Source organism: Phascolarctos cinereus, unplaced genomic scaffold (assembly GCF_003287225.1).
Source record: "Phascolarctos cinereus isolate Bilbo 61053 unplaced genomic scaffold, phaCin_HiC Scaffold_4;HRSCAF=312, whole genome shotgun sequence".
Lineage (NCBI taxonomy): Eukaryota > Metazoa > Chordata > Mammalia > Diprotodontia > Phascolarctidae > Phascolarctos > Phascolarctos cinereus.
This window is the reverse complement of record NW_027555847.1, coordinates 664538680-664562787: the sequence shown is the minus strand read 5'-3', so window position 1 is coordinate 664562787 and position 24108 is coordinate 664538680. Positions and strand designations below refer to the sequence as shown.

General features: G+C 40.9%; 1 protein-coding gene across 1 annotated transcript in view; it reads left to right on the top strand.

Annotated features, from left to right (window-relative positions):
- The first annotated feature begins 1216 nt into the window (after positions 1 to 1216).
- The window catches only part of KDM4B (lysine demethylase 4B), a 260289-nt gene continuing 237397 nt past the window's right edge, over positions 1217 to 24108 (top strand). Inside the window, 1 exon segment of the mRNA XM_078153991.1 lies at positions 1217 to 1300. The gene's annotated coding sequence lies outside the window, so the exon portion shown is untranslated.

The following is a 24108-nucleotide window of genomic DNA, read 5'->3' as shown; positions in this document are numbered from 1 at the left end:
AGAAGAGAACATTAAGGCAACAAACAAATGTAGATAACTAGGAATCTGGCTTAAAGGGGAGCAGGGGGTGAGGAGATCTAGGACTGGAACCTGAAAAGGATAATGGGACCTAGGGAAGGTTTTACTTATTAGTTTTTTTGGGAATGGGAATGGAAGAAGAGGGAGCTCACAAAGAAAGTTGTCATATTTCTCAGGAAAGAGGTGAGATCCTCAGCTGGGGAAGGGAGTTGAGGAGGGAAGAGAAGATTTGGAAATAGTTTCAGTGGGGAGATAGGGAATCAATTAGAATTCAGAAGCAGCTTTTGGAGAGGTATAATTGAAAAGGGAAACTGAGGCATAGTGGTGAGTAGAAAGAAAAGTAGACATGGGAGTCAGAGGGCTTGGCTTCTGAGCTCACTGCTTCTACTTAATACTTGTATGACCTTGGGGAAAGTCATAACCGTTGGGCCTCAGTTTCCTCATTATGACCTGGGCCTTAAGTCCCACTTCACCCCGGGAAGCGCTCGGCCACTCCGTATTTTCCACGTGTCCAGGAGGTCTTTCCTTCTCTCTTTCATTTACCCCTTTCCTTCTCAGGTGCTAAGGCCTCTGACTGCAAATTGAAGAGGTCTCCAAGATACAGAGAAGCCCCCACCTCCCCAAGCCCAGCCTGCTGTTGTGCTGGGCATCACGTACTCATTTCCCAGCCTGATTGCAAGGGCGGGGGCTCTACTGAGAGGGACTTGAGTGACATCTGCCACATCCATTCTTTGCGCCTCCGGCTTGCTTTGCAGCCAATAGTGGTTCAATTTAGTGCAGCCGGGAGGCGGGCCCTAAGGCACCGTTGTCAATCCAAGGCTGTTTAGCCATTGGGTTGGTCGAGAGTGGCTGAATGGTGTTCGTCGGGTCCAATGGGAATGTGGCCGGGCAGCAGGCACGTGGGAGGGCCGGGAGTCCTGCAAGCTAGTCCAATGAGGAGGTGCGGCCTCCCTGGAGGCCCGACCAATCCGTGCCCGAAATCCCTCCTAGCCCACCTCTTCTCTGGCCAAGGGGCAGGGCCTTGCCTTGTTGATCGGCGGAGCGGAGGGGGAGGGGCGGAGCTGTCAGCCGTGGCCAATGGGCGGGCGGGTGTGGGTGCTGGGGCCAATGGCGGCCGGGGCGGTGCGGGCCCGTCGCGGATAGAGCTTCTGCTGCGGTGGGGTCGAGTGTTGGCCGAGCGAGCGAGCAAAGGGGCCCGGCCCGAGCTAAGGAGCCAGAGGCGGCTGGGCCAGCCACTCCGCGACGGACTGACGGAGCTGACGCGCCGGGCGGCGGCCATCAGGTGAGGCCCAGGGTGCTTTCGCCTCGGCAGAGGGAGGCCCAAGCTGAAAGAGCCTTCCCTCCACCTCCACCCCCCGCCCCGTTCACTTCGGGCCGCGGCCCCCCTCACACCCCCGGGGAGGCGACGCGAGGCGGCAGGCGTGCAGGGCCGAGCCGAGCCGCTCCAGAAAGGGCGAGCGCGATGGCGGGCCCGGCGGGGACGGAGAGAGTGCGGCTGGGCTGCCGGCCTGCGCCCTGCCGGGGCCGGGGAGCAAGCTCCGCCGCCCCAGTGAGTGCCGGGCCCGGCCTGGCTCTTCTCCCCTCCTCCATCTCGGCTCCTCTGCCGCCGCCGCCCTCCCCCGCTCATTGTCTCCAGCGCCCCGCCTGGCCGCTCGGGTCCCCGCGCCGGGGCCGGGACTGGGGCGTGGGTGGGGGCGGGGGCGGTGTCCCCGCTCAGGCCCCAGCCGGGCCGGGCCAGCGAAGGGCGGTTAAATGCGTTAACTGCCCCGGCCGATGGAGGGCCCCCTCCCCCGCCCCTCCCCCTCCTTTCTCCCGATCCCCAACCCCACTCTTCCCGGAGCCGGGAAATAGTGCTCCCCAGGCTCCGCGGCAGCCCCCGGCTCCGACGCCGCGCCGGGCGAGCTGCTTTCCCGGCAGGTCGCCCGCTCCGCCCGGGGGAGGCGACGAACGCGCTCCGGTCGGAGGCTCGGGAGCCTGGTCTGCGGCGCCCGCCGGCTGTCACCCGGCCTGCGCCGGTCCGGCCCGGCCTGAGCTGGAGGGGGAGGAGGAAGGGCTGGGACACAATGGGGGCCGCGGTGTCCAGGGAGGGGGGAGGGCGTCGCGCGTGGCCGGTGCGTTCTCTTTCTTTCCACTAAGCCCTGGGAGGGGGGGCGGGGAGAAGGGAGTTGGGGCATCGTGGGCCGAATGCTGCCTTTGCTTGGGGTCGCTTTTTGTTTTGGAAGGATTGAAATGCAGCGTTTGTGTTGAGTAGAGGGTGGCTGCCCCGCACAAAAGACTCTTTCGGTGACAATTGTGGGTGGTTCCAACACACCCTTGCAAATGAGGTGTTAATGAATTTTTTAAAAAGCCCCACAACATTTGGAGAAGTAGGGCCTGGCCCAAAAACAGCGGTCGGGAAGGGGGTGTCTCTTATGTCTGCGACCAAACTGGGGTTACAGAAGTTGAGTCCTTGTAAGTTGGGGGTGGGAAAGGCAGATTCCGAATACACGCAGTCTAGTCCTATTACTTTTCGAATGTGGACTGATTAGGAAAAAGATTGTGGAATTGACACGCATTCTTAAAATACTTATAATCTTATGGAGTAGTTTCGAACTGTGGGTCTCTGGAACCGGCGACACAGCTCCGCATGGGATAAACAGAAAAGGTTAACCAGGCTTCTGGCAGGGTGGAAATTTCGGTGATCCTAAATAAGAGAACTGGGCTGATTGTTTAAAAATGGTAGTTTGGTTTGAGAATCACAGCATGCCGGCTCAGCCCTTCTAGTTTGAGATAAGGAAGCCCCGAAGTTGAGTCAGTCCTCTGTGCTTGTGAGAATTGATTTGAGTTATTTTTTCGGGGAATCATTAAAGAATTCTACCGTGAGATTATACGAGTGATATGAAATTTTCTTTTACTTTTTCTATTCCTGTTTATTGGAAGTGAGCTAGTTAATACTAGGCTAGCCAGGGGCAACCTGACAGCCTGGTGTAAGGCGGTGGACACAAGCTAGAAAGATTGGAAAGGATATTTTGAAAGTCCATTAAATGTGCATTGAGTCAAACGGTAACATTACCATGTCAGGTTTAACTTTTTTTGTAAAATGATTATGTTAAGTAGAAGTGCTGCTTATCTTATTTAAGGAGGCAGAAGGGTATAGTGGGAAAAGCACCCAATCTGGAGTCCAGAGGCCCTGGGTTTTGTTGCTCACTCTTCACTAGACCCTGGGAAAGTCATCCACTGTGGGTTTGTTTCCACATCTATAAAATGAAATTTCTAAGGTCCCTGAAATCTCTATATCTATTATTCTCATTGGTCAGGAATAGTAATAACTGGCACATACAGACACATAAAAGGTTAACAGATCTCTTTTGTGGATTATTACCTTATTTCAGCCTTAGAATAATCCTTTGAGGCAGCTGCAGGTATTATCCCCATTTTACAGATAAAGAAGCTGAGAAACAGTGTTCTCTGGTTTCATGAGGAAAAATTATAGTTTTGCTATGCCTTGGATCATAGCTTAATGAGTTACTGGGACTGAAAAATTTATTAAATTATGATGATTCTTATGCTGATTGTCTTTGAACTTAACCTGCTTCTCAGACTGTGTAGGGTTGTACAAGCCTTTTTAGCTTGGTGCGACCTGTCAGATCTTGTGTTCTGAATACCCAGAACATGGGTATATGTACCATATACGTATGTATATATGTGTGTTTATGTGCATATATATGTATGTATGTATATGTCATAATGAAAGGAGAAACTTAATAAAAACTGCATTTTTAAAAAATTAGATAAAATCAGCCAGAGGAGCGTTTTTATTTTAAACAATTGAATATTTGCCAAGGTAGGTAAAGAAATCTTACAGTTTGAAAGGGAAAAAATAGAATAAAAAGCTGCAAAGACTTTAGGAGTTGTTTACCTTTTTTGTGCCTCTTTGGCAGTCTGTGGAAACCAGTCCCTTTGTAGGATAATTTTTTTTACTGCATAAAATAAAATACATAGTATTATAAAAGAAACCAATTACATTGAAATACAGTTATTAAAATAGTTTGAAAAAACAAGTTTATGGACCCAAGTTTAACCTGTTATCCAGTTATATAGGTTTAGAGGATCCTGCTTCTTTGTTGTAAAGGTTATAAGTGTTCCATCTTTAGGAAATAGGAATTTGGACAACTTAACTACATTCAGACCATCAGAAGCCAAGCCCACTTTTTTCACAGTGGAGTATGTACAGTCCATTTCATTTATATTATGGCTTCTCATCCTTGAGCAAAGTCTTGGCCTTTTCGACTTGTACCACCAAGTAGGGAGGTGCCAGTTTATTGAAGTTGTGGGTGGTTGCTGAAGTTAAGGCAGCAATAGCTGCCCCAGTCTAGTTGTAGTAGGACTACTTAGGACTGTAGTCGGACTACTCAGGACTGTCCTGCTCAACACTTTAAGGTCATTACTCTAGCTACTCCTCCGCAATTCTTTATTTTACACTAGACTTCTCAATGGGTGCGTGTTGACTCTGACTCTTAACTTTTATCTTTACTAATAGCACCTAATAGAAAAATGGTACTTTTCTTATGAACCGTAAAGATGGACTGTTAGCATATATATAATCTGGTTTCTCATCTCTGTTCCCTGTTTTAAGGGGTGGCTGAAATCAGTAGCACAATTTTTTAACTTGTTTGGAGTTGTATAATTCAGTAATTTGGGGCTTAAGTATCTGCAAACTTGATTTTGCACCTTTCTCTAACTCCTCCCTGTCCACACCTTTCAGTAGAGCTGCTTCCAAGTAGCCTAATAGATCTGACAGGCCTACTTTATAGAGAGTGGGTGATGAATAAGCAGAAAGGTCTGGATAATGGACAAAAGAAATGTCCCTCTATGAATTACTTGTAGTTAAACAGCCTAGGTTTTTGTTATCTTAGATGCTGTTTATGATCAGTAGCAAACTTAGGATCCTTTTCTTAGACTTTAAGACTTCATCTTTTCTCTTCATCATCTAATGCTTTTGATTCTCCTACTCCCTGACCTCTTATTTCCTTGGCCTTATCTTTAACACTTACCTTCCATGGTTCTTTTCCTCTGACCACAGTGTCTTTATTTCTTTTTATTTTTTTCCTCCTTTCCCCATGTCATTCACATACAATTCCTTGGGTGGTCTCTAAGGCTCTGTACTCTTTATGCCTCTTCCTGTTCTTCCTTAGGGTCACCTATGGCTCCTTGGCTTCCACTGTCATTTCTACTGATTTGACTTCCAACTGTGTACTGTAGACCAGAAATGTCATACACCCAGCCCACAGAGCTTAGAACCAGATTAAAATGTAATTGGGAAATATTTCACAAAATAAATAAAAACACACAATAAAACATAGATAAAACTACATTTTTAAACTGTCAGTATTTGACCTGCACAGATCCTTAAGTAGTTTAGTGGCCTCCATTTCTCTTAAGAATTTGACATTATTGTTGTATTTTGTATTTCCACTTGCCTAACAGGCCAGAATATTCTGGCGTGGCCCCCCCCCCAGTCCCCCAATCTTTATCTCAAAAAGCTTCCCTCCCTCTTGTCTTATCTGTTCTCCACCTATACCCCATATAATGGTTGTCTGGATTAAAAGTACTCTTTGGCTCTTGTCTTTCCTGTATCCCCTAGATCAGGGGTTGTTAGCCTGGGATCCCTGGACTTCTCTTGATCAAGGGATCTATGAACTTGGATAGGGGAAAAAATTACATCTTTGTTTCAATATAACTGGCTTCCTTTGTAATTCTATGTATTTTATTTTATGCATTTAAAAATATTCTGAGAAGGGATTCATAGGCTTCACCGGACTCCCAAGGGGTCCTTAATACCTTCCAAAAGTTTAAGAAGCCCTATGTCTAATTTGTCACCAAGTCTAGTTGTTTCTTCCTTAGAATATTATCCTTATTCTTGTGGAATGTCTTGAATCACAGAATTTCATCCTTAGAAAGGATCTAAGAAGTCACCTAGTTTAATTCTTCATGGGAATCCTATTTCATTTATAACAAGTGGTTTTCCAGTTTCCATTTCCATCTTTTATTGCTCCTAATAACTGTTACCTTTCCTTTGACATCTACCCCACCTCCCAAGTTGAATAAACATTCCTGGTTCTTCCTATGGAACAATTTCAGGTACTTTCCCAATCTTGGTTGATGCCCTTTGGACAGATAGTTTTATTAGGGCAGAGAACAGTAAGACTTCCCTGTTCTGGAAATTAAGATTACAGATTTAGAGCTGGAAGGAACCTTAGAAGCCATCTAGTCCATCCCCTTCATTAGGAGGGAAACTAAGTCCCAGAGGGATTAAGTGACATCCACATTTTATATATTTTGACTTTTACCAGAACCCAAAAGTTCACCAGAACTTTTTATATAAGAATTGTTATCTGGACGTGCATCACCATCTTGTACTTCAAATGAACAAACCTGAAATATTTTATTAAGTGTGGCTACTATGTATAAAGTACTTTTCTAGGCATTGGGGGAAGGTCCAAAATTTATATAAGCCCTCAAGAATTTATAGCTTGTCAATCTATAAGCATTTATTAAGCACTTAAAGGCAACAACTCAGGTAGCTGTAATACAGGATAAAGTTTTAGAAAGTTCCACAACAGAGTATTGGATAAAGTCTCAGGGAATGTCATTACCATCTACGGGGATCAAAGCTGTTGTTTCATTTGGACTTAAAAGTTTGGGTAGTATTTCAGCAGGTGAAGATGGGGAAAGTCAATATTTCAAGCATAAGAAATAACCTGAGTAAAGATGTGAAATTTGAGACTGCAGTGTATGTGAGGGGCAAAAAATTGTCCAGTTTGAGTGGAGCATGTGATACTTGGGTATAAGGCTGAAAAAAAGGTAGCATGGTAAGATTTTTGTGTGTGTGTGTGTAGGTTACAGGTTCATAGGTTTCAAGTTGAAAAGGACCTTAGGAAAAACAGATCTCTCCTCTCTTTCCCTCTTCCCAGATTAAGTGACTAGGGAGCCACTGAAGATTTTTGAGCACAGAGTGACTAGATTAGGTGGTGTGCATAAGAAAGATTATTCCATTAGCCTTATGAAGGATCAACTCACATCCTGCTTAATGCAGGAGGCCTTTTCAGGTCATGCCCTGGTTCTCTTTGGGAGTATTACCTCCCATTTATACTTTTTGGTATGTCTTGTGTGTAGGTAGCTGTTTGCATGTTGTCTCTTCTGTGTTAATTTGAACTCCTTGAGGGCAGGTACTGTTTTTACCTTTCTTTGTATCTCTACTTTATAGCACAGTAACTGGTACATAGTAAAAGCATTCAATATTTATTGAAGAGAGAATCTCAGAGATTGTGTAGGTTCATAAGAGCTAATTGTAGTAGTCTAGGTTGGGGGTGGGGGTAATGATGGCTTAAATTAGAATGTTGGTTGTGGGAACAGAGAGGAGAGATTGTGTGTAAGGGGTATTATAGAAACAGAATGAACAGAACCTGGTAACTTCTCTTTCCTTTGTCTTTTGAGTGAAATCAGATAACCCCAAGATTACAGGGAAAATGGTAGTGCCACAGACCTTATACATAAATAGGAGTAACTAGGAGAAAAAAGTAAAATCAGGATTCTTAGTAGGTTTAGGGGGGAAAATAAGCTTAGTTTAGGACATCCTTGACTTTAGGTGGTATGCACAAGTAGACTTTCTCCAGAAGCAGTTGAACTTATGTAGTGGATTTAAGTTCAGTAGATTAAATATAAATATAGGAAATTAAGTTCATCTATATTCAATTTCATCTCATTGGATTTGGTTCATTGTTCAATCCACTTTGATCTTTTTGGATCCTTATTTTTGTCACCCAGGGAGGAGGCCGAGTATGTATAACTCAGAATACTTGTGAGGATCAAATAAAATAATGTATGTAAAGATATTTGTAAACCTTAAAAATGTTATATAGATGTGTTAATATTATTGTTAATATTATTAGTGATAGTAGTATTGACACCCAATCTATTCTCTATCCTTTCAGCATCATATAGGGATTACCAGTATCAAAACTAAGTGTTTCATTAAGAGACACTTGCCTTTTTTGAAATTACAAACTCATCAGGCAGTAACTGACAACTTCTGCTTCGTATCATCAAGAAGCCAATATCATCTATGTCTTGTTTAAAGTTTGAAAAATAATGCTTTAAAATGTCTCTTCACCTATATCATTGATTAAAAAAAAATTGAATAGAACAGGACCAAGGACAGATCCTTGGACAGCTCCACAAAAGACATTTAGGTTGACATTGATATATTAACCCCTACTCTTTGGGTTTAATCATTCATCCACTTAAATCGCACTGTGTTCCAGTCTATGCCTTTCTATAGTATCCACAAGTCATATTACAAAGTACTTTGTCAGATGTCACTTAGTACCTATGTGGCCTTTTGGGTATCATGAAATAGTAGAAGAAGAGTTTACTTCGATTCAGGAAAACTTGGGTTCAAATTCTCCTTTTGACACCAAGCTTTATGACATGGGCAAATCACTTCACCTTGCTAAGCCTGTCCTGTGTGTAAAACGAGAATAATTATGAGTAGTGCCAACCTGAGTTGTTGGGATTCAAATGTGATAATATATGTAAAGTGTTTTGCAAATCTTAAATTGATACATTAATGTTGTTATGACCTTGTTGCACTTCAGTTCATTTGTAAAATGAGGGGGTCAGAGGAGATGATTTCTTTTTTAATAATTTTTTTTAACCAGCAAAAACCTATCTTTTCTCCCTCCCAACTCTCCCCTCTGACTTAGAAAGAAAAACAAACTCTCACTTACAAACATGCCTAATTAAAGCAAAACAAATATCCACATTAGCCATGTTAAAAAAAAAAGGCTCATTTTGAACTTCTGAATCTTTTACTTCTCTATCAGAAGGTAGGTAGCACGTTTCATGTAGAATTCATGTTTCACTGGCGTTGTAGTTAATCATCATGCTGACCAGAATTCCTTAGTCTTTCAAGGTTTTTTACTTTCCAGTATTGTTGTATTGACATAAATTGTTCTTCTGTTCTGCTTACCTTATGTTGGCTCATAAAAGTCTTCCTAGGTTTCTCAGAAACCACCCTCTTCATTATCTCTTAAAACATAATGGTATCCCATCCCATATTCCATAACTTGTTCAATCATTCCCCAATTGATAGGTACTCCCTCAGTTTCCAATTCTTTGCCACCACAAAAAGAGCTATAAAATATTTTTGTAAATCCTTATAGCTTGTTTTACTTTATGACTAATCCTGCCATTAACTTATCCTTCCTCTAATTCCCTGCCCCCCTTTTTTCTTTCCCTTCTGTTTTCCTAATGAGTAAGATGAATTTCTGTAGCCACTTTTATGTGTTTTTCTTCCCTCCTTTGACCAGTTCAGATGAGAATAAAGTTCAAGTTATCAGCTGCTTCTCCAGTTCCTCCTACTTTGTTTAGACTTCTATATGCACATTCCAATTAAATAACTTCCCAGAACCTTCCTATCTCTTTCCCCCCTCATGTATTCCTCTTCCATTCCCTTTCCATTCTTTTTAAAAAGGTCATTGACATAACAAAACTTCTCTTAGGCCTTCTTTCTAATTAGACTTCCTCTATGACCCTTGATGATAAGGTTCAGAGGGAAAACGTGTCATCTTCCCTTAGTAGAATGTAAGCAGTATATCCTTGTTTTAGTTCCATATGATTATTTGTTCATGTTAGCCTTTTTATGTTTCTCTTGGCTCTTGTGCTGGCACTTCAGAATTTCTTTGTAGCTCTGGTCTTTTCATCAGGAGCACTTGAAAACTGTTCATAAAAGTTCATTCCTCCCCCCAGTAGAATTATGCATCCTTTTGCTGGGTAAATTATTCTTGGTTGTAAGCCTATGTCTTTTGCCTACTTGAGTACTATATTACATTCAAGATCTCGGCACCTCTATAGTGGAGGCTGCTAAATCATGTGTGATTCCAAGTGTGGCTTTTCAGTATTTGAATGTTTTCTTTTTGGCTATTTGGAGTCATTTTTCTTTGACCTGAAAGTTCTGGATTTTGGCTGGAACACTCCTGGGAGTTTTTATTTTGAAGTTTCTAGAGGCGAGCAGCAGATTCTGTTTCTAGTTTGTCCTCTGATTCTAAGGGGTCTGAGAAGTTTGAAGATTTCTTAAAATATCTCTAGGCTCTTCGGTCGTGGGTTTCCCGTGAGTCCAATGAGCCTTACATTTTCTCTCCTTAATCTGTATTCCAGGTCTCTTGTTTTTGCGATGAGATGCCTTAAATTTTCTAATATTTTCAGTCTTTTGACTTTGTTTTTGTGTTTCTTGCTGTCTCATGAAATCATCTGCTTCTCTTTGGTTCCTTTGAATTTTCAGGGAGCTTGGTGCTTGGGCAAGGTGTTGTACCTCTTGTGCTTAGTTGCTAATTCTTTTTCTGATTCTTCCATGGTTCTCCTTTGTTTTCCATTTTTTTTCTTTCTAGTGCTCATTTCATCTGGAAATACGTTTTAAACTTGAAACCAGAAATTTTTTTAAATGTCTGCCAGGAATCCTAGTCAGTCCCTAAACTTGTATTTTTCTTTGAGGCTTTGCTCGTTGATGTTTTTAAGAGTCATTCTGTTTTTCTGCATTTGTGTCTTTAGCATGCTTCTCAGTGTAATAGCTTTTTATTGTGATGTTCTTTTTTGTTTACTAAGTCTTGCAGACTACTTCCTGACTTGGGATTTTGTTAGGACCAGATTGTTCTTTTCTGGAGGGAATGTCTGGGTTGGTTCTCCTGCTGCTTTCTTGGGGTAATGACTTTTGTGTTATTCCAGGGAGAGCTCAGGCTAGGGATCTGCAAGTTTTTTCTTTTTGTTTTTTTTGTTTTGTTTTGCGAGGAAGTTGGGGTTAAGTGACTTGCCCAGAGTCACATAGCTAGTAAGTGTTATGTGTCTGAAGCCCAATTTGAACTCGGGTCCTCTGACTCCAGGGCCAGTGCTCTATCTACTCCTCCACCTAGCTGCCCCTAAGCACCTACTCTCCTGGCCCCCAAGTACTTGACCTGGGTTTGGATCAGAGCAACAAACCTGTGAGCTTGCCACCTTTGGAATCTCAGTTAAAGGCAGCCGCTATCGGTTAGGTGGAAAGTTCTAGTTCAGATTCACTTAACTCTAGACTTTCCTGGCCCTGGTTATTCCTCTGAAGGCTTTAGATGGAACTAGAAATTGAAATTGAGATCCCATATGTGGGTCTCACAGCCACGCAGCTGCTGCTCACTTCCAGACTTGCTCCTTGTTCAGTATACAGTCTAGGGACCACAAGTGCTCCTGAGTCCACCGGGGATCTGTGACCCAGAACTAGAGTGATAAAGCTTTCAGTTGATACTTGTTCCTACACTCTGCCCAAGGTTGCAGTGCCCTGGTTTGGACCTGGGACCTCTTACTCTGGCATCTGGTTCTTTTTCAGTGATTTGTAGCAGCACCTAGCCAGACTCTATCCCCACAGACCTCTGTGTCTGTCTCCCTATGATGCTTCCTGGGCTGGAAAATGACTCATGACTTTTTCTTGGATTTCCCCATCAGGATTCAGTCTGGTGTGTTTTTAGATTTGTTTGGGGTTTTTTGTTTTGTTTCATTTTTTTTGAAGGAGAGAGTTTGCTATATTTCTGTCTGCTATTCTACCATCTTCTCTTTGCCTCAGAGTAGGTGATTTCTAAGGTCTCTTCAGAGTTGGAACCCTGTGATTATAAATATTTTGATGAAATTTATTTATGCTGTGTTAGTCCCATTCTCCTGATCCAAAGATCCTTTCAAAAACAGAAGTGAAGTAAGGGTGGCATGTTCTGTTCTTAATGAACTCTTATTGGTTCTCACTAATCACTGCTTCCCTCTAAGTGCTCACAAACTATAAATATATACAATTTCCTCAGGGGTTCAAGACAAATTCACTGTCTTATGTTTTGAAGATTCTACCACCATTCCCTTTAAAAATCATTTCGACATCCACATCCAGTCCTGTAGTATTTCTCCTTAGGCACAGTTTTCCAAAGCTCATCAACAGAAGCTTAGCAGTCCTGGGCATTGCTTTTCTCATTTGTAAAATGAGGGAGTTGGATGACTTCTAGAGGTCCTTTTCAGCTCTAAATCTATGATCCTAAACATATCTTCAAGTCCTTTGATTACTCTAGGATTTAATTTCAGTGTACCTGTTGACTAGGTGTTCTGTTCTGCTTATGTACCGCAGGATTCAGTTTATTAACCATTTTTATTGATCATTGAAGATCGTTCTCCTGCTCTAAAAGAAAGAATGAAAATTATCTAAAGCAGGGGACTCTTAAAATTTTTTGCGTCGTAGAACCCTAATGAATCCTGTGAACCCTTTCTTAGAGTAATGTTTTTCAATGCATAAACTAAATATACAAGATTACAAGAAGAAACCAAAGGTTAGTTAAAAATAAGAATGGAATTTTTTTCTTCTCCAAGTTCCCAGATTTCTGAAATCTGTTTATTGGACCTTCAGTTTAAGAACCCCTCATCTAAAGGGTCTTAGATTTGATTTACTCTTGGACTTGAATGGTGTGCTTAAAAGTGTACAGATGATACAAAGCTAGGAGGAAATAGGTAACGTGGTAGATGAAAGAATTGGGATTCCATAAGAAGCCCAACTAGGAAGTTGGGCCAAGTCTAATGATAATGAAATTTAATAGGGGTCAAATATAAAGTCTTGCATTTGGGTTCAAGAAAATCACCTTCACAGATACAAAAGGGGAGAGGTGTGGCCAGGTAGCAGTTCATTTGAAAAAAGTGTGAGTGATTTAATTCAGCTTGAATCAAATTAAGTACAGCTTGGTTATTATTCATCACTGTGATATACCAGCCACAAAGAAAGTTAACCTACTTTTCATTTCATCAGAAGATGCACAGTGCTTAGGACTAGGGGATGATAGTGCTATTGGTTGCCTTTGTCGGACCACATCCATAGTTTTGTCTTCTGGGAATCAGATACTGACAAACTGGAAATTGAATAAGGATGATGAAGTGCTTCAAGATCACAAGGCAATTGGGATAGCCTTCTAATTGATTTGCCTCCCTATAGTCATCCTTGAAGCTTCCAAATTGATACTCTTGAGACTAGGTCTAAAAATATCATTTCCCTGCTCAAGATGCTTCGGTTGATTCTGTCATACCTAGGGCGAAATATAAACTTATGCCATTTGCAGTCTAACTCTGAGGTTGATTTTTCCATATCGCCCCTCTCCTCGTGCCTCCCCCCATCCTTTTCAGTTATCCAGTTCAGTTAGATTGACCTACTAGATGTTAGACAGTCTATACAGACAGTCTGTATCCTACCTCCATACCTTTGCTCAGTCTCATGCCTAGAGTACTATATCCTTTCTCAACTTCTACATCTTGAAATCCCCAACTCCTTTCAAGGCATTGCTCAGTATCACATCCTGTAAGAAGCCTTTCCTCATTTAACTAGTTATTAGTGTTCCTTATGTATTAGGGCAGGGGTTATTTATTTTTATCTTTGTATCCCTAGTGCCTGGCACATAGTAGGTGGTTAATAAATACTTGTTATTGAATGAAATCGCACATGAGCCTTGGTTGAAGGAATTGGATATTTACCCCGGACAGAAGACTTAGAGGAGCCATGATAGCCGGTTTTATACCTAATTGAAGGGCCAATTATGTGGAAGAGAATCAGGCTTATCCTGCTTGGCTCAGAGCTAGAATTAGGAGCAGCAGCTGGAACTTTCAGGGAGGCAGATTGAGGATTGAAGTGGACAAAAACTTCATGACTTTTGGGATTGTACTGAAATGGTATAGATTTCCCGAGGAGATTGTGAGTGGGTTTCTCCTTACTTGAGGTTTTTGGGCAAATGTTGGATGACTTTGTTGGGTGTGTTGGAGAGATGATTCTTGTTCAGGTATGGATTGAATTGGACAGCCTCTGGAGATCTACCAGCTCTAAAGTTATGGGAGGTGAATAGTCAGGTCTTCTTCCTTTGGTATGTTACCACCTCATCCATCCCAAGTAAAGTGTACTTAGTGTTTCTCCCATTAGAATGTAAGCTTCTTCAAGGCAAGAACTGTTTCATTTTTGTCTTTGTTATCTCCAGTGCTTAGCAAAGTGCCTCATACATTGTGAGAACTTAATAAATGAGCGTTGATTGATTCTCCAACAGTTTTTAAAAGCCCTTCTTATTGTCCTTGAAATTCACAATTTACCTCTTGAGTCAATTTTTCCTTCTCTTCCATTGTTGTTATGCCCCAGGTGTAGACCTTCATCTCCACATTCCTAGATTCTCTACATTAGTGCTCTTCAAAGTTGAAGCCCTGGCCCTGTGGTGGGCTGTGGCCTGGACCTCAAGTGATAATGTGATCAGCCTGTAGGAGGATGGGGTTGGGTTGTATCCCACCCTCTCTTTCATAACCCATAGCACATAAGCCCAACAAGTTGGGCTTCACTCCAACACAACTACATCTACCCAACACTCCTCTCCACTTCTGAGCAAGCTTCCAACTTCCTTTCTTTAGCTGTGAGCGTTGGCTTCTCAGTATAGTTATAACATAACAAAGGTAGGATTCAGGGACCTGCACATTTCCCCCAATCCCAGGATCTCTATCCCCTGTTTGCCAGATCAGTGGTATCATACTAAAATAGAAATGGGTCCATCTGGGCAGCTTATTGACTTCGTGGTTGTTCAGTCATTCGTTTGTGTCTTGACCACGACCCATGGACCATACTCTACATGGGGTTTTCTTGGTAAAGATACTGATCGATTTGTCATTTCCTTCTCTAAGTGAATTAAGGCAAACAGAGGTTAGTGACTTGCCTAGAATGACACAGCTAGTAAGTGTCTAGGTCACATTTGAATTCAGGTCTTCCTGACAGCAGGCCCAGTGCTTTATCCACAGAGCCACCTAGCTGCTTTCATATTGACTTAGAAAACCACAAATTAATATTATCTATGTTGTATTCGGTTTTTAGTTTATTTTGTTAAATGCTTCCCAATTACATTTTAATCTGGTTCTGCCACATTTTGGAGTTAGAGTTTGACCCCTCTGCCCCAGATAATCTCTCAGCTGCTGTGGGTCCCTCTGTAATGGCAGGCTCTGCACTTCAGAGCAGTTACTGATGAGTAAAAGAAGTCCCTTTTCATTTTGGATGGGAGGGAATGAGTTGCCGAGGAATGGAGATGTTGCAGTCTGCCTTATAGATTTCATTATGTTATCACCTCCCTTCTCCCCACAAAATCCTATCTCAGGAATTTCTCTATTTCTTTTTTTCTTTATTTTATTTTGTTTTAATTAATTTATTTTATCAGCAATCACTTCCATATGCTTTTGAGTTTTGAAATTTTTCTCCCCCTTCCTCCCCACCACCCTCCCCAAGATGGCACACAGTCTGATATAGGCTATACATATACATTCCTATTAAACGTATTTTCACATTAGTGATGTTGTAAGTAAAAAATTAGAACCAATAGGAGGAACCACCAGAAAGAGGAAACAAAACTCAACAGAAGAGAAAAAAAAAAAGCAAATAGTATGCTTTGATCTGCATTCAAGTTCCATAGTTCTTTCTTTGGATGTGGGTAGCATTTTCCATCATGAGGCCTTTGGAGAAGTCTTAGATCCTTGTATTGCTGGGAAAGGTTAAGTTTATCAGTCTTAGTCATCGCACAACGTGGCTGTTATTGTGTAGGAATTTCTCTGTCTCTGTTGAGCACTACCATACCCCCAGTCTTTCAAGTACATAAAACAAAGATCCTTGACTTGCCGTCCTTATTGTCCAGCATAACTAGGCATTTGGCCAGATCTTGTCATTCCTCTCTCTACGACTTTTCTCACATCCATTCTTTTTACTTACATAGCCACTACCCTAGTTCTGACTCTCATTATCTCTCACCCAGACTATTGCAATAGGCTCCTAATTGGTATTCCTGCTTCAAGACTCTTCCCAATCTAATTCATCCTCCACATATCTTCCAAAATGATCTTTAAGCTCAGATCTGATATCACTCCCTCTAGTCAATACACACCAGTGGCTTCCTTTTTGAGTCTAAGATCAAATCTAAATTCCTCCATTTGGCATTTAAAGCCCTTTACCTACCCTTCTAGCCATCACTCCCCATCCTGCACTTTCACATAGAAGTTCTCACATAGAAAAGAATACAACTAAAGCATGCAAAGAGGAATGAGAAGTTAAGAATTGATGCCATCCCTTAAGTAGAATTGTAGAGAGAGGAATAAATTTATATGAAAAACTTACTGCTGAGGTGAAATAAGACAACTCATTTTTGCAGTTTTTGCATTTTTTATGGTGATCAATGTATTTCTGAGAAGAGCTAAGTCTATCAAAGTCAGTCATCACACAATGTAGCTATTACTGTGTATAGTGTTCTGGTTCTACTCACTTCACTTAGCATCAGTTCATGTAAGTTTTTCCAGGTTTTTCTGAAATCTATTCATTTCTTACAGCATGATATTCCATTACATTCATATACCACAACTTGTTCTGTCATTCCCTAATTGATGGGCATCCCCCCCGATTTCCAATTCTTTGCCACCACAAAAAGAGCTGCTATAAATATTTTTGTACATGTAGGTCCTTTTCCCTTTCTTATGGTCTCTTTTGGATACAGACCTGGTATTGCTATTGTTGGGTCAAAGGGAACGCACAGTTTAATAGCCCTTTGGGCATAGTTCCAAATTGCTCTCCAGAATGGTTGGATCAATTCACAACTCCACAAACTATGCATTAGTGTTCCAGTTTTCCACATCTTCTCCAATATTTTTTATTTTCCTTTTCTATCATATTAGCCAATCTGATAGGTGGGAGGTGGTACCTCAGAGTTTTAATTTGCATTTCTCTAATCAATAGTGATCCAGAGCATTTTTTTAATATGACTATAGATAGCTTTAATTTCTTTATCTGAAAACTGCTGGCTTCAGATCTAATGCTCTTCCTATTGTACTGTTTTTAGGCCTTGCTTTTCAAGGTTTGCAAAGGGCTTTTCTTCACTATATTCCTGCCAGATAGTCTTGTTATCTCCATTTTCAGATGAAGAAATTGACTTTGAGAAATTTAATTTGTCTAGGATCACAAAACAGTTTCTTGAATCCAGATTTCTTGACACCAAGTCCAACAATTAACTAAGGCTTGCATTTATCACACTAAGCCACTTCTCTTGGTAATATTTAATGAAATGACTTTTTTTAACATTAATTTCTTGATTTGATATGTTTTGCTATTATGAATTCTCCTTATTTTTTGGTTATGTGTAACATCTTTATCCCAGAAGAGCCCAATTGCAAACATATAGCAATTTCATCTTTCAATCTGATAGCCATTTCCAGTCAGCACTAAAAGCCTCTCAGACTTGACCAGCCAGTTGGGTTTGAGTTTTTCTAGCACGTAGCACAGAGTCCTTTGTCTCCTGTTGTAAGGTACAGTGGCTTGGGCAGGGTAGGCACTTACCAACTGTTCAAATGGAATCGAATTTCATGTTATTTGCAAAGAAATTAAACTTTGACATAGGTTAGATAAGAACAAAAAGGATGTCACCACCTTATTACTAGACTCCCTGTCACTATCAGGAAGGAAGAATCATGGGAACCGGAAGGAAGTTCATAGATCTGGGGCTGGATAGGACCTCCGCCCATTTAGGAAAGAGGGAATGGAGCAAGCATTTATTAAGCAAGCACCTGCTTTGTGGCAGGAACACGCTAAGTGCCTTTTATAGTGACCCTGAGAGGTGGGTACTATTATTACCTCCATTTTACAGAGAAGGAGGCTCAGGCAGGCAGAGGTTAAGAGACTTGCCCAGAGGTACATAGCTAGGAAGTGTCTGAGGCCAGATTTGAATTCAGCTCTTTCTGACTAGTCAGACCCCCTCATTTTGCAGAGGAGAAAACTGAGACCCCAGGGAAATGAAGTAATTTGCCTAAAGTTAGATAATTAATAGGTGTCAGAGGTTGGATTTGAATCCAGATCTTCCAACACCCTGGTTTCGTTTCACTGTATCACACTGTCATATTTAGGTTTCCAGGTTGATGGTCAGTTTGATGTCAGGAAAAAAGTTGGCAGATGTGACTTTGGGAGGTGGTGGGCTCTCCTTCCTTGAAGGCTTTCCAGTGGAAGCACGTTAATAATTTGCAAGAGAGGCTGTAAGAAGGATATTTTGTCAGGCACTGGTTGAATGAGATAACCTTGGGAAGTCCATATTTTGTAACATTAAAGCTTTTCTTAGAGATAGTAGGAAAGACAGCCAATTGGTTGTCTTTGGCACCCTGGCAAGTAACACCATATTGGACAATCTGGTTCTGCTTTTCTTGGGGAGTGTAGTTTTTAGGAGGACAGAGACTAGTTAATATGATTATTTACCAGAGCAAAATGTCTGCTAAGTATGTTTTGAATACCATGCATTTTGACTTTTTTCAGTTTTGGAAATTCTGTGATTTGCTCGAGGTGTGTGTAGTTGGTTTGTAATTCATATCTTAACAAATGCTTTTTAAAAATAGTACCCCAGAAAGATGTTGCTCCACATATTCAGAGGTGCAGCTGTAATAAAATATCTTTGGCAAATGTTATTTATAATGATTTCCTTAAACTCTTTGTGATCGTGATTGGGAATTGGGACAAAATTCATTGAGGCCCTGATTTTGTTTGCTGTTGCCCATGTTTGGTTTCTACATTCCTCCTTACTACACTGACAGTCCCTTTTCACCACTGAGGAGTCTGGGAAAGGGTTATTATTATTCTGAATTATGGGTAGACAGAAGCAGGAATTGTGTTCTTTAGACAAAGAATGGGAATCTGCAAAGGAGACCCTCGTGGCAGCTGTGCCCTCACTGACATGTGGAGGCTGAGATTAGAACAGTAACTTAATTTAGGACATTGCATCACTTTGCAGTCTAAACAGATTTGCCACCTTTTGTGGATAAGTCTCAGTAAGATGGGCTTTGAAATGTGTGGTCTCTGTAGGTTGCGGTCCTTGATTTTTTCCTAATATTAAATTTCTCTCAACTATTTTCACTTCACAGATGTTTGCTTTGTAAGTGTGGAGAACAATTCTTGTGTTATCTTGGGAAACATTAGTGTGAAAAGCTGGCTTTGAGTTGTCCCTGGGGAGAAAACTTGTAGAGAAATGATTCATTTAGGATAAGATGGCAGTAGGCAGAGAAAAGTGCTGTAAGACAAGAGGGAAGCTGTATCCCAGAGGTCTGAATGTACAAAAACTTAAATGGGTAAATGTATTTTGATTAACAGGATTATGTTAAAGTCCTAGTGCCAGCATTTCCTAGCTGTGTGACTGTTAAGCCAGTCACTTTACCTTTCATATACAATTTGAATATGTTGTTCACTATCTATCCTCACATGGCTTTTGTGAAGAAAACAGTTTTTAAACCTCAAAAATAAAAATGCAGTCTATTTACATCTCTGTTTTTACAAATGAGGAGGCAACTTGGCATAAAGAGCATAAGGATTTGAAATTTGAAGACTTGGCTTTGAATCTGTATTCTGCTACTTAATACTTATTAGACCTGTTTCCTAATCTATAATAGTAATAATATATTTTATGTGATTTTTTTTTCAGACATCTGTCTGAGATAGCTAGTGCAACTAGTATCTTCTCTGTTTCCTAGGTGAAGAAACTGGGAGCTTGGAGAGATAAAATGTAACCTGTTCATGGTTACACAACTAATAAATGTCTGAGATTTAAACCAAACCTCTTTCTAAGCCTAGTTAGTCTTCCCTTTACTCCTTGCTGTGCCCTCTAAAAACTTTTTCAATGATCCTATTATTGTGGCTACCTGAACTATATTTTATTGTCCTTTGAAAGCTTGTATCTAGGAAGGCTGGCTGGAAGGTTGATGAGCAGGGAGAGCCTGGACCCTGGAGGAGTCAGGAGCCTTGAGTTCTACTGTTTTTGGCTTTGTTGCTTTCTGACTCACTGTGTGACCTTTGGGGTAAGTTTCTTCTGCATCTTGGTTTTTCAATGTGTAAAATCAGGAGGTTATTGGAGTGCTTTTCCAGCTCTAATATTTAAACCATTGGGTTGTGTGTATGATATTTTTAAACTGTTTGCCAAAATAAGATAATTAAAAATTTTAATGCCTGTTTTTAATTAGGAAAACAATTAACTAATTTTTAAACTTCTCTGAACTAGCCCCTGAAAAAAAAGTTAGGGCCAAGACACAACAGACTTCAATCCTTTTTCCCTTTTGCTTCAAGTTCCAGCTAATAATTAGGAATTCTGTTTTGGGATTAGGTTGGTTGGAATAAAATCTCCACTGATTTTGATTTCCTTTTCATTTGAAATAACAATAGTAAATGTATCAGTGTAAGGATTGAAGCTGTGTTTGGGGTCGGGGGGATGGAGGAAGGGTCTTTGCTTAGTTTGTGTTCAAACTTCTAATGTCTTTGGCTGATAAAAGGATGTTGTGAAGCTAAGATGGGTTACAGCTAGTTAGTGCCAGAATTTCTTGAAATGATCTCCCTCATACTGTGGCCATCCTTGGAATCTCTTTTCAACTGAAGACAGGGTAACCTCATTTCTAACATAATTAAAGACCAAGCAGGCATCTAATTTATCTGAATAATATACTTTGCATATTCAAATTTTGCACAGTTGGCCCGTGTGGATGAAATAACAGGACATTGAGCTCCAGTGGGCAGAGAAGTCTCATTAGCTGTTTCTGATTGTGGTTAGAAGTGATACTGTGAACAATGTTGGCATCAAATGGCCATAATTAGATTGAAGAGTTTTATACTTCATTAAAATGAAAGCTTGGTTACTGGGAACTCTGCGGACAAAGCTGCCTTAATTGGCACATTGTATTAACTTTCCCAAGTGCCTTAACATTATGTATTTTTGAAATGTAAACGTCAGCGTTCATTGCCTTCCACCAGTCAAATACAACTAGATTGTATGACTTCTGGCACAGTGCTTTCCGTTAGCAGATTTTCCACTTTTGTGATTTATGTTCAACACCAGCATTTTGGATGCTTAACTTAACAAAAAGCTTTTGACGTTTTGTCCCAAGTGTATGGTTATTAAGTGATACTTTACTCACTTCAGTGATCTGCAGTTTCTTCTGAGTCCTTTCCACTGACTGATACATTGTTTTATCCAAGGTTGTGCAAGAGCAGAACCAAATCTAAGCTGTTAACAAAAACTTGAAAAGCTAAACTTCCTTATTATACCTTATCTATCAATGTAGGTAATAACATGCAAGAGTAGGTATTTTCATTTAGAGCAGTCTTTATTTCAGAGGTGGTGACCAGAGAGAATTTTGTATTGGTTTTTCATGGTAAAGGTAGACAACTTCAGGAGGCATAGAAATTACTATGCAACAAATAATCACGAATCCACTGTTTGCAGGCCCAGTGCTAAGGGTTATGGGATACAGAGATGAGAAATAGAGGCCCTCCCAACGATGTGATCCTCTAAGGTCCCTTCCAGCTCTAAATCTTATAAAAGATCATAGAATCATAAGGTTAGAAGAGAGGCACCTCAGAAGCCTTACAGGGCAACCTGATCATTTTCTATTCTTGCCTCCAGTCTGGCTGTCTAGTGGGGAATAAAGAAAATACATAATGATACTACAAATTCCACTATATAAAAACCATAAGAGAGGTATACTGTGCTGTGGGAGTTTAGGTGAAGGGGAGATCATCTGGTTGGGGGGATTAGGAAAGCTTTATCATAGGCTGAGGGAGATTAGGTAAGGTTATTTAATGGAGGGAAATACTTTCCATGTGGCAAGCAGGAATGGTGTGAATAAAGCGCAGATGTGGGGCTTGTTGGCAAATACAGTAAATGCATGGTTCAAGTTGGCTAGGGGTTTGGTACCTTGCTTGGTTCCCAGCCTTGGTAGGTTCCCAAAATGGGCAATACCTTTCCCTGGGGTACTCTGGAATAATTCATAGTGGTGGTAGTAGCCTCGGGTGCAATTGGGAGTGTTGAATAAAAGTAAAGGGGGCTGTGGAAGCAAGAATAGAAGAGAAGATAAAAAAAATCTTGAAAAACTGTCCATACATTTTTCATCTGTTATGTAACAGAGTTAAAGTCATAGTGATTACATTATTTTCCAAATAAACACACAAAATGCAAATTATAAGAGATCAGCGGTCAAGTCCGTTGACAGGTCCTAAGTAGGTTGGCAGGCAAGCTTGTCATCCATTGTGGGTAAGTCCAGTATGCATGGGCAGGAATATGTGCATGTAATGACTTGTTTAAAATATAATACTACACAGTTACATGATTTTCAATACACGGAAAAGCCCACAAATTTACATTAAATTATTAGATTTAGGATGTGTCATTTAAAAAAATATTTAATATTTTTTTGAAATGATGCAAATTTGGAAAAAAAAACCATTAAAGAATTAAAGAAAGTAGATTTCCAGGGGACACTGAGTGATGTTTTTTGAAAAGGGGGGGTGGTAGGCCAAATAAGTTTGGGAACCTTTGCTTTAGAGGAGTATTAGGTAGGAGTTAATGGAGCTATAAAAGAAGTAGAATAGTAATAGAAAATGACATTGGCCTGTGGCCTTGAGTTTGCAGCATGGTTGGAGAAATGACATACATAATATAAGAAAGTATATAGTATGGAGAGAGTGAGGGAATATGCATTTGTATAGTGCCTACTATTTGCCAGACACCATGCTAAGCACTTTACAGCTATTCTCATTTGATCCTCACAACTGAGAGATAAGTAGGTGTTATCCTTATCCAAATTTTACAGTTGAGGAAACTGAGGAAGGCAGAGCTTAAGTGACTTGCCCTAATTTGGGGCAGAAGTGTTCATCTTCACAGGAACTTGTAACTGGGAAATGTTTAACAAAATGAATAAAGCCACAATAAAACCTAGATAATGTTAATTTGTGGTTTTCTAAGTTGTTATACAGCCAAGGATCCATATCTGTTTGAGTGACACTGATATATGGGGCACCATAGTGTAGCATGGGGCTGGAGGAGTTTAAATAAGGGTTGCTTGGTTGGGGAAGCTTCACAGAAATGGGACTTAGATTGAGCCTTGATTTTGGATTGATCTGTAGGAGGTGGGAGGTAGGTGAGGTGAATCAAGGTGGGGCAGTATATGGGTTAGTGGGGAAAACCTTGAATTTAAAATCAGAGTTATCTGACTTTAAATCTTGGCTGTCTGTCAGTCAGTCAGTAGACATTTATTAAGTGCCTACATATGTGCCATACACTATGCTAAGGCTGGGGATACAAATAAAAAGAAAGAGTTTCTGCCCTCAGGGAGCTTACAATCTAATGAGAGAGAAGGGAGGGAATATGCAATTTATGTAGTATCTGTATATACTAGGCACTATGCTAAGCCCTTTACAAATATCATTTCATCTCATTAGGGGAAAGGAAGGGAAGGGAATAAGCATTTATATAGTGCCTACTAAGGTGCTTGGCATTTTGATAAACACTAACAAATGTTATCCCACTTAATCTTCACAACAATTCTGTGAGGTAGGTCTTCTTATTATTCCCATTTTACAGTTGAGGAAACTGAGGCAAACAGCAGTTAAATGACTTGTCCAGTGTCACGCAGCTGGTGTCTAAGGTTCAATTTGAACTTATGTCTTCCTAACTCCAGGATCAGTGCTCTGGCACTTTGCTACCTAGCTGTCATTAGTGATGAGCTTGCAATCAAATAACAAATCCCTTCCCCCTTCTTGTTCCAGTTCCTTACTTGTAAAATGAATAAATGAAATGCAAAGTGTGTACTAAGTGCTAAACACTGGGGATACAAATCTAAAGGGAGACAACAGTCCCTACTACTCTCTTGGAGCTTACATCTTAAGGGAGGGGATAACAAATGTGGAGTTTTGGTGTGGGAAGTTGCTAAGATGGTGCCCAGAACCATCTGGAGTGTCCATTGACTCACCCATTCCACAGGCAATGGCAGTGTTGATTTGATGAAAATTCTCAAACTGTGAGGTTAAAAAAGGGGTGTGACAGGGGCAACTAAGTGGTGCAGTAGATAGAGCACTGGCCCTGGAGTCAGGAGGACCTGAGTTCAAACCTGGCCTCAGACACTTGACACTAGCTGTGTGACCCTAGGCAAGTCACTTCACCCTAATTGCCTCATCAAAAAAAAAAGGGTGAGTGTGTGTGTGTGTGTGTGTGTGTG